Source organism: Aedes albopictus, chromosome 1 (assembly GCF_035046485.1).
Source record: "Aedes albopictus strain Foshan chromosome 1, AalbF5, whole genome shotgun sequence".
Taxonomy (NCBI): Eukaryota; Metazoa; Arthropoda; class Insecta; order Diptera; family Culicidae; genus Aedes; species Aedes albopictus.
The window spans coordinates 87,433,436-87,444,455 of NC_085136.1; positions in this window are offsets into that span (position 1 = coordinate 87,433,436).

Consider the following 11,020-nt stretch of genomic DNA (forward strand, 5'->3'; position numbering starts at 1 on the left):
GAATTCCACCAGGAATTCCTTTAGGAATTCCTCCAGGAATTTCTCTAGGAATTCCACCAGGAATTCCTCTAGAAATTCCACCAGGAATTCCTCTAGAAATTCCACCAGGAATTCCTCTAGGAATTCCACCAGGAATTCCTCTAGGAATTCCACCAGGAATTCCCCTAGGCTTCTCCCGAGATCCCTGAAACTTTCTGAAATTCCTTGGAGCGACCCCTAGATTCTTTTGAAACGACCAAAAAGGATTTCCTATATCCCCTCATAATTTAATTGGAACGCTCTTGAGACATTTCCGAACCCCCATCTAACATCCCTGAAACCCTCTTGAAGTGCCCCTGAAATGCTATTACACGCCCCTGAAATCTTTTTGAACGTCTTTAAAACGTTCCTGAAACCCCCTGGAACTCCCTGAAACTGTGTTAGACGTCCTTGAAATATAACTTAAAACGCCCCTTAAACCTGAAACACCCAGGTAAGCCATGAAAAGGAACCTGAAATCCCCTGAATCCTCCTGAAGCCCCTTGGGACCCCTCTTTATGGAACTCTCCGGAAAATTTCTGGAAACCCGCTTGACCTTTTCAAGATTTATCAGGAGCAAGATCTGTTCTCACGGTGTGGTGTTGCAAAAAGGGCATGTTGCGGACAAGGTGGGATAACCAGGTCGAGAGGCTATTTGAAAGGATCCCCCGATTGATTCCTAAGGCATATTAAACAAATTTATGTCCATGGGGGAATTTCTAAAGACAATTTGTAAGAATTTCTGGAGAAATGGTTAGAAGAACCCTTGGAGTTATTTCTGAAGCAATTTTCGCCGAAACTTTAAAAAAAATCTTGGCAGATATTTCTGAAGAAATCCTTGCGCGTACGTCTAAACGAAACGTTGTTAAGATCATCGGAGGTGAATGAAAATTCTTGGAGATATATCCTTTGACACATATTTGATAAACTTTCAAGAGGAAGAACCTTCGTTGGAAGAAATCCTTTGAAAAATCTTATAATAACTTTGAGGGAGCCTTGGAGGATCCTCTGAAAAAAATTTTCGGGCAAATTGTCGGTGAAATTTCTGTGGGTAAATATCATCGTGTGATTACGAACTATCTCGTGTGCCTTTGAAAGTTGTGGCTTTGGTAGTCCCTGGGTATGTTCCTCGTGTTGCGTAAGTCGAACAATGTACCATCCAAAATATTATCTTCCCAACGCAAAGTAATGGATCAACTTGGTAATGATCTAATATCACGTGTAGGACAGCTTTTATTACAAGTGCTGATGCTGAACCGTAAAACTAACAAATCGATTTTCTCACTTTGCCGGCAATCAAAAAATCAACGTTTGATCGTTTGATGTTTAACTTCTCTCGGAGATAGCAAACCACTCCTCCCCACACTTCAAAGAAAATTTGATAACTTTCTTCCCAAAAACATGACGGGACGTGCCATCCTGTCGCCCTGATGATTTTTTTTTGCTTTGTGCGCCACAACTGGCAAAATCGATTCCGTTTCAAGGAAATGTGAATTTGATCACTTCTTGCGTAAGGTAGATTGCCTCCAGTCAGTGTCCCAGTACTTTTCAAGATAGACCATCACGTTGTGAAAAACGTTGCTTCAGGTGACCGACTTTGAGGTTAAGTCTTGCCAGCCAAGCTTTTCATGTCAAAATGACAAGCAGGTACTTACCACCACTTATGTGGGAATTTTAAAGAATAACCACTTTTCCATTTCGATCTTCGACAACGACGTGTGATGAAAGAGAATGTGACACTTAATAAGCGGACTTCCTCTCAACCATATTAAATTGGTTGCCTTTTCCAGTTTACTGCTCCAGACTGGTATACATTCCGGCTCTAAAAGTTACTTTTGAAAACCGCCCTCTGGGAAGCCCCTTCAGAATCTGTTAGTCGAATGAAAACGGACGAAAGTCAAATGAAGCAAACTCAGTTTTAATGTGTCATTCGATTTAATTATCAGATATCTATCCCTGGAACTTACCTTCAAAGTTTCTCTGCACATAGGTTTTCTCAACCAGAACAAAAATGTCAATTTGAGATTTGTCACCCACTGCAAAACAACAATTTGAATTACTACTCGAACGCTCGAGGAGTTTGTTGTTTGCTGGATTCACTTACCTGGTAAAAAAAAATAAAAATTCAATGAAATACAATTTTTTACCATCAACTAGAGTCCTGACGAGTCCTAATGGAATTGCCAGGGACATTCCTAATGGAAATCTTACAAGCGTACTTACAGAAATTCCTGATGAAATTTCTAGGTGGAATTCCTGGAGGAAATTCTGGTGAAATTTCGAGAGAAATTCTTGTTGGAATTCCCAGACGAATTTCTGGTGGAATTCCTTGACAAATTTCTAGTGGAATTCATAGAGAAATTTCTGGCGAAATTCCTAGAGAAATTTCTGGTGGAATTCCTGGAGGAATTAATGTTGGACTTCCTGGAGAGATTTCTGGAGGAAATCCTGGTAGAATTTCTGGAAGATTTTCTGATGAAATTTCTTGAAAAAATCCTGGTGGAGCTTCTAGAGGAATTCCTGGTGAAATTCCAAGTGAAATTCCTGGCAGAATTCCTGGAGGAAATTCTGGTAGAATACCTAGAGAATACATTGAGAAACTCCTGGTGAAATTTTTAGAGGAATTCCTGCTGAAATTCCCAAAAAAAATCCTGGTAGAATTCCTAGAGAAGTTTCTGGTGAAATTCCTAAAGAATTCTTGGTGAAATTACAAGAGGAATTCCTGGTGGAATTCCGAGAGAAATTCCGGGTAGAATTCCTAGAGGAATCATTGGTGGAATTCCTGGAGGAAACTCTGGTACAATACATAGAGAATTCCTAGAGAAATTCCCTGGGGAATTACTTCTTTAGTGGCTTCGTGGTCATTTGGCTAGTGTGACCAAGCACTCAGTCGCATCGTGCTAAGAAGCGTGGGCTTGATTCCCACCGCAGCTGTTCGGAAAAGTTTTCGGCTGTACCACTGGGCGTTGCATGCTAGTCCGTTGTCTAGTATAGTGTCATGCTTCCTTCAAAGAGGAAACGCTCACTGGAAGCATTGAAAGTGTCCGCGTCTTAAAAAAGCAGAATTACACAAAAAACACTAAGGTCATTTTTCACACGGTTTTTTTACACGGCTTTTTTTACACGGATTCGCGAATTAACATGGGTTCATGGGAGCGGACCTGGTGTGGTGGTTAGAACACTTGACTATCACGCCGAGGACCTGGGATCGAATCCAACTCCCGACATACTCACAAAAAAGTGGGTTCTTCCTGGAAGTAAGGGAAGTAAAACGTGGGTCCCGAGATGAACTAGCCTAGGGTTAAAAATCTCGTTAATACAGACAAAAAAAACATGGGTTTTTCAACTTTCTCGCGCTAGGTGTCAAGAAGGGAACTCTTACTAAAAGGAAAGGGTTGCAAGGGAGTTGAAAAGTGGTATGAGGTGGAGGCGAATGATGATGTAAGAGGTCTGCTGGGAAGGGATGTGAGGAGGGGGGGGTCAATATATGGGGGGCTAGGAGGGGTTAAATGGGGGTTTTTCGAAAGGTGATTTCTGGAGTATGGTTCAGTGTCCATAGTTCTGAAGAGAAATGATTTTCAAGGATGTTCTTGGGCATCCTAGAACTTCCGCGAATAAAGACCTTAAGATCTACGAGCGTAATCGATGTATTGTTGCTATATTATTAATGCGGTGTGACATCCTACAGGTCCATGGACCATAGTTCTGAAGAGAAGTAATTTTCAAGGATATTTTAGGGCATCCAAGAACTTCCGCGAGTAGTAGCCTTAAGAACTACAAGCGTAATCGATGGATGGTAGTTACATTACCGATATGGTGTGACATCCTACAGGTCCATGGAAAACAGCTCTGAAGAGATGTTGTTTTCAAAGTTGTTCTAGGGCATCCAAGAACTTCCGCGAGTAGTGGCCTTAAGAACTACAAGCGTAATCGATGGATTGTAGTTACATTACTGATACGGTGCAAAATCCTACAGGTCTTTAGAGTATAGTTCAGTAGAGACGTACTTTTCCAAGATATTCTAGGACCTCCAAGAATTTCCGCGAATACAGGCCTGAAGATCTATTAGCGTATTCATTCAATTGTTGTTACATTACTGATACGGTGTAATTAACTTGATGATTTTGTGGCTATATCGGTCTCTTTCTACTCATAAGTATGAGGGAGTAGAGATCAAAGTGGATAATGAAATGATAGATATGATAGAATTCGCTAGGTAGCGAACAAGTGTGAAAAAATTTTTTTTATTTTTTTTTTTTAGAAGGTGAAATTAGGCAAGTAGGCCATGTATTGAACGAATACATCGAATGCGTGAAACTTCTGCCGTGCGACCTGTGCTTTTAAACAGATCGGCTTGGTTGGTAGTTCATACCACCTTACCAAGACTGGCAAAAGTTTCAGGCACCCGACTGCCTATGTATTGTTCTGTTTTCATCACAAATTCTATCGATCGGTAGCTTTTTCGGAATTCACACTCCGTTCATAGGAGTATGCCTATATCGCGGCGTGTTCTTGAAGTTGGTAAGTTGGTATGAACTACTAACCAAGCCGATCTGTTTAAAAGCACAGGTCGCACGGCAGAAGTTTCACGCATTCGATGTATGCGTTCAATACATGGCCTACTTGCCTAATTTCACCTCCTAAAAAAAAATCACACTTGTTCGCTACCTAGCGAATTCTATCATATCTATCATTTCATTATCCACTTTGATCTCTACTCCCTCATACTTATAAGTAGAAAGAGACCGATATAGCCACAAAATCATCAAGTTAATTATAGAATACGGTCGATAAATCAGTACATGATACGGTGTAAAGTCATACAGATTAATGGAGCACGGAGATGTTATTTGCAGAAATGTTCTAGATCATCCAAGATAGATAAGGCCTTAGGATCACAATCAAGCATAATCAATAGAGTACTGGTGTTATTATTTATAGAGTATTGTAATATTACTGATAAGGTACAACATCCCACAAATCCATAGAGTATGGTTCTATAGAGAGATGTTATGGTGTAACATCTTACAGGTCCATGGAGCATGGTTCTGCAAAGAAGTTATTTTCAAAGATGGTCTAGTGCATCCAAGAACTTCTGCGAGTAAAGGCCTCAAGATATCTTAGTTCTGTAGAGATCTACTATCCAAAAACAATCTAGATCACCCAAGAACTTCTGCAAGTAAAAGCCTTAACGTCTACAAGTATTGAAATGAAATGTTGTTACATAACTGATGCGGTGTAACATCATACAGGTCCTTGGCGCAAGATTCCGTTAACGTGTCTACTAGCGAAATTAATCAATTACTTTTACATTACTTATACGGTGTAACATCATACAGATTTATGGAGAACGGTTCTATAGAGAAGCTATTTTCAAAGATTTTCTAGATAATCCAAGATCTTTCGCGAGTAAAGGCCTTAAGATCAATAAGCATAATCAATGGAGTTTTGTTGCATTACTGATGCGGTGAAACGTCCTACAGGTCCATGGAAGACAGTTCTGTAGAGTCTTGATTTCCAAGAATGCTTTAGGTCTTCCAAGTACTCTTGCGTATATAGACCTTAACAAGCAACTATCGACAGTAACAGCACGCTTGTGATGTATGTAATAAACGTTATTTTTCAATCACGGATTATCACTGTACGATATGCAGGCATTGGGATTAAAATTTCAAACATTTGCATTATGGTGAAAAATTGGATCGCAATTCCAGATGTAGTAATATAACAATGCATTTGGAGATTTCTTATATGGGAAACGTTATTTTCGGGCGAGTAATTTTTTGGGCGAAATAAATTCGAGCGTTTATTATTCAGGTATTTGGAATTCGGACAAATGACATTCGAGTTTTGATTTCAAAGCATCTCACTTTTGGAATATAATGAGGTATCAGGTATCAGAAGGCCGGCTCCAGAGGCACGTTATCCTCCATTTGGGACATTTGTGCCATCGCCAAAATAACAGCCTATTTCATCATCTACATGAGGGAAAAGGAAGGAAAAAGGATTTGGATGGGGATAGGGACAGGTAGGGAAATAGGAAAAATACCCTGGAAGAGGGTACTAATGCACAAGCGTACCACAATGCGTTCAAACAGCGCCCTGAAAACGGCACTGTAATAACGCATAAAGCGAAAGAGAGCCTATAGCTCTTTACCACAGCGGGTTAAGAACAACAGAATATCCTGAAGATTTAGGTTTCTGAAGTCAGTTTCACTTAATAAGTGTTTTCCGAATACTCGGAAACGCAGTTGCGCGAAAACTGGACAGTTACATATCAAATGATACGAAGTTCCATAATCGGATTCACAGCTATCACAGGCAAATGAATCAGCTTGCTGAATATTCGCCATGTGATAGCTGAGTCGGCAGTGGCCAGTCAATGCTTTGACCAGCATGCTGCAATTCTGCTTAGACAGATTAGTTAGATACTTCGCCACCCGTAGAGATGGCTCAGCACTATACAATTTGGTTTGACGACATGACTCCAAACTATTCCAATATTGTCTGTGTTGAGTGACAGCCCAGGTGTGAATCTGAAGCTTAATCCAACACTTCGATATCGGAATACTCAGGGCCAATGAAGTCATGTGATGCTCCAGAGCGAGCTAACTCATCAGCCAATTCATTTCCAGCGATGGAAGAATGACCAAGTACCCATACAAGGTGAACAGCGTTTGCTGAATTCAGCTCCTCGATTTGAGTTCGACAAGCGATTACTATCTTCGACCTAGAGTTGGCCGAAGCAAGTGCTTTAATAGCAGCCTGGCTATCTGAACAGAAGTATATTACTTTGCCCATTACGTGCTGCTGAAGTGCGGAATGCACTCCGCACATAGGAGCAAAGATTTCGGCCTGAAAAACGGTGCAGTGTCTACCAAGTGAGTAAGACTGATACATCCTTAGCTCACGAGAATAAACACCAGCACCTGCTCGACCTTCGAGAAGGAAGCAATCAGTGTAACATACGATGCCGTCTGAAATACTTCTTTCCAGATAACCAGATGTCCACTCTTCCCGGGAAGGGAATTTCGTGGAAAATGTCCTATATGGAAAATTACAAGCAATTGTAAGATCACTTGGAGCAAGGACAATTTTGTCCCAGTTCACCAAAAGTGGAAACAACGAGGTGTGTGTTGATGTGCGGTTCACAGGAGTTTCCTCTAGTAGACCGAGTACCCGTAACCGGTAAGTGCAAGAAAGTGCTTTTTGTTTGAGATGAATGTGTAGTGGGGCAACGTTAAAGAGAACTTCTAGCGCTGCCGTAGGAGAACGTAGAGAACGCTCCAGACATCGCTATTAAGCACATGCTTTGGAGATGGCCTAATTTTGATTGGACCGTTCTCACTTCACCCTCTTGCCACCACACAAGACATCCATAAGCCAATATTGGCCGAACCACAGTTGTGTAAATCCATTTGATATACTTGGGTTTTAGACCCCAAGTTGTACCAAAAGTACGCCGGCATTGCCCGAAGGCCATACAAGCTTTCTTGATTCTGAACTCAATGTGAGGTGTCCAGGAAAGCTTGGAATCAAGAAGGACTCCAACGTACTTTACCTGTTCAGTCACATCGATTTCAGAATCAAAGAGACGCAAAGGTCGAACGCCATTACGGTTTCGCCTTTCCGTGAAAAGAACAATAGATGTTTTACTCGGATTTACCAAAAGGCCATATTGGCGACACCAACCCTCCAACTACCTGAAGGGCGTTTTGCATCAGGTCGAAAAGGGTGCTGATGCACATACCAACTAACAATGTTAGGTAGTCGTCGGCAAAACCATAAGTAGGAAAACTGCTATTATTGAGTTGCCTCAATAGCGTATCTGCTACGAGACTCCACAAAAGCGGTGATAAGACTCCCCCTTGGGGACATCCACAAACACTCAATTTCCTAATCCCTGCTAGACGCAATGTCGAGAAGAGATATCGGTTTTTGAGCATTTGGTGAATCCAATTGGAAATCATTGGAGATATACCATGACTCCGAGCGGCTTCCAATATGGCATCAAAAGGCACGTTGTCAAAGGCACCCTCGATATCTAGGAAAACACCCAAACAAGTTTGCTTTTGAGCGAATGCTTTCTCGATATCGTAAACAACCTTGTGTAAAAGAGTCACAGTGGACTTACCAGATTGGTAGGCATGTTGGTTCACATGAAGAGGCACGTTGGCCAGATGAACATCACGGATGTGATGATCCACAATTCGTTCTAAGCATTTCAGAAGAAAAGAGGTCAAACTGATAGGTCTGAAACTCTTTGCTTCTTCATACGACGCACGACCCACTTTCGGAATAAACTTTACAGTAATATCCCGCCAGGATTTGGGAATATACCCTGTAGCAAAACTGCAAACAAGTAGTTTTTTTTTTCAAAACATGTTTGAAATAATCAAATCCCTTTTGAAGCAAGATAGGATAAATCCCATCTGACCCAGGAGATTTGAAAGGAGCAAAGCTATTAAGAGCCCACTCAATCGATTCTATAGTTACAATACTCCGAGCCGAAGCTAAAGAATCATAACTACAAGAAAAGACATCAGGATCATCCGAAGATGTAATATCCACACATCCAGGGAAGTGTGTGCTGAATAAGCATTCCAGAACTTCCTCATCAGAGGAAGTCAGATCGCCATTTGGCAAACGAAGTTCGTTCACCCGGAAATCCTTAGATTTCGCAAGGATTTTGTTTAACCGACTGACTTTACTCAAGCTGGAAACATTTGTACAAAGGTTTTTCCAGCCGGATCGTTCAGCAGACCGGAGAGCTTTCCTGTAGGCCTTGCGAGCCGACCTGAAAGCCTCCGAACCAGCCGAACGTCATCTGTTCCAACTCTTTCTACATTGTTTTCTGAGTTTCGCCAGATCAGAGTTCCACCAAGGGGTTCTTCTTGTGATCTTCACAGACCGTAGAGGGCATGCTTCTTCAAAAGCTTCCATAATGAAGGTCGTTGTAGTATCAACGGCATCATCTAAATCACTTGGAGTGTCAATGGATGGTGAGTATCCATGAAATTTGGCCGCAACCAAATCAGTAAAAAGATCCCAGTTTGTTGACCGGGGATTCCTGAAACGCAATGTTTGCGAAGTAACATTTAAATGTTCAAAAAAGATGTAGCGATGGTCAGATAAAGATTCTTCATCTGACACATGCCAATTGGTCAGCTCGTGACACATTCTGCTAGAGCAAAGCGTTATATCTAACACTTCCTCTCTAGCAGATACCATGAAGGTTGGGTGGTTGCCTATGTCAAGTAATGCAAGATCTGTATTCTGTACTACTTAAGTACTCCATCAAACTGGAGCCTCTCAAGTTAATGTCTGAGCTGCCCCAGATGATATGGTGAGCATTAGCATCACTACCAACAATTAGCGGAAGGCCTTTTGAAGTGCCGTATGCGATGACTTGTTTGAAAGCATCCGTAGGGGATGGTTCATCATGCGGTAAATACACCGAACAATAGACGTATTTCCTGTTGAGGTTTCCAACAGATACATCAATTGTGATAGCACATACATCTCTGGTGGTTAGTTCAGAGATGAGTGTAGCAACTATTGCGTTGTTGACAAGCACACAGGCTCGAGGCATGACACGCGAGTTTGCCATTTCATGTTTACTGAAAGTAGCTAAAACCGGGTTCACAAGGTTTCCTAGATAGAAATTTCCCTTACGAAAGTAAGGTTCTTGTACCAAGGCCACTTGAGCTGTACCATTTTGCATAAGTCTGCAAAGATTGATCGTTGCTGTTCATTTATGCTGAAGATTGATCTGAGCTATCCTAACCGTAGCCACTACCCAAACTAGGTAAGATTAAACTCTTCGCAACAACAGCACAACAAAGAACAGCAACAATAAAACCAAATCGGTATCGATTGAAAAACACCAAAGGCGAGGATACACAGAATACACTGTGTAAATCGCATAATGCAAAACCATATAGGTGAAAATTTAAACTAATTAACAACATCTTCATAATCCCGCCCTTATTGAGCTGATTGTCTCGGAGAAACACAAGATCCACTGCACCATTGCTCCGGTTAGCGCAGTAAGGGCTACATACTGTGGAGGGCGCCCTGGTACTCCACAGGCTCCGTTAGCGATTAGGTTTTTATTAGACCCCCCTAGCCATTCATTCCTAGGCACGGTAAGCATAAAGCCGCATCACACCATGAATTAGGGGTCACTTGTTGGTGGATTCTTACCACCGGAACAGGCGTTCCGTAGTGTTATTCTTAGCCAATTGAGACAATCGCTACCAACACTACACAGCTATCTAGGCTGATCGAGAAAAGAAGTTAATATTGATGATCAACTTCATACGGACTCGAACAGCCGAACAGCCCCTCAGGAATACTTGGAGGAGTTCTTGACGGAGCACCTGGAGAGATTCCCTACTGGAGTTTCTTGGAGAGTTCCTGGAGAGATTCTTCGGGCGAGAACCTGGAGGCATTCCTGGAGGAATTCCTGGAATGGAGAAATTCTCCGAATTTATTACCTGTTTGAATGTTCCTCCCATTATTTTGAGCATAGATCTACTTGTTTACTGTGGGAAAAACAATGAGCAACAAATCCATATCAGCTTGCTTGATGGGTCTCCAGATTAGTGTCGAGTGGAGTTATGCCTCCGGCAATGTGTACTCGGCAAATTAGTTCAGCACAACAACAACTTCGTGGTGGTGAATTGCATAGTTATGAATTTCATCACCATGTGACGCTAGTGTGCATAGTTACTTTCGGGACAAGTTTGGTGAGATGCATCAATAAATTCCAGTTCAAAGCATAAATATACAATGGTTCCGCTCGCGGTTAAGACCGTTGTAACCTTTCAGGAAAACCGCATTTAAAATTCTTGTATCAATATCCTTGTCATTTTTCTGTCAGTGTGCCGTTGGTCTCGGTTCGTGTTATTCTGCTGCTGATTTTACGTTACAATGGTTTTTAAAGCTGGCTCGTAAGGCCGGATAACCACTCCCTACTTTCCGGAGGACCATAGGGCAC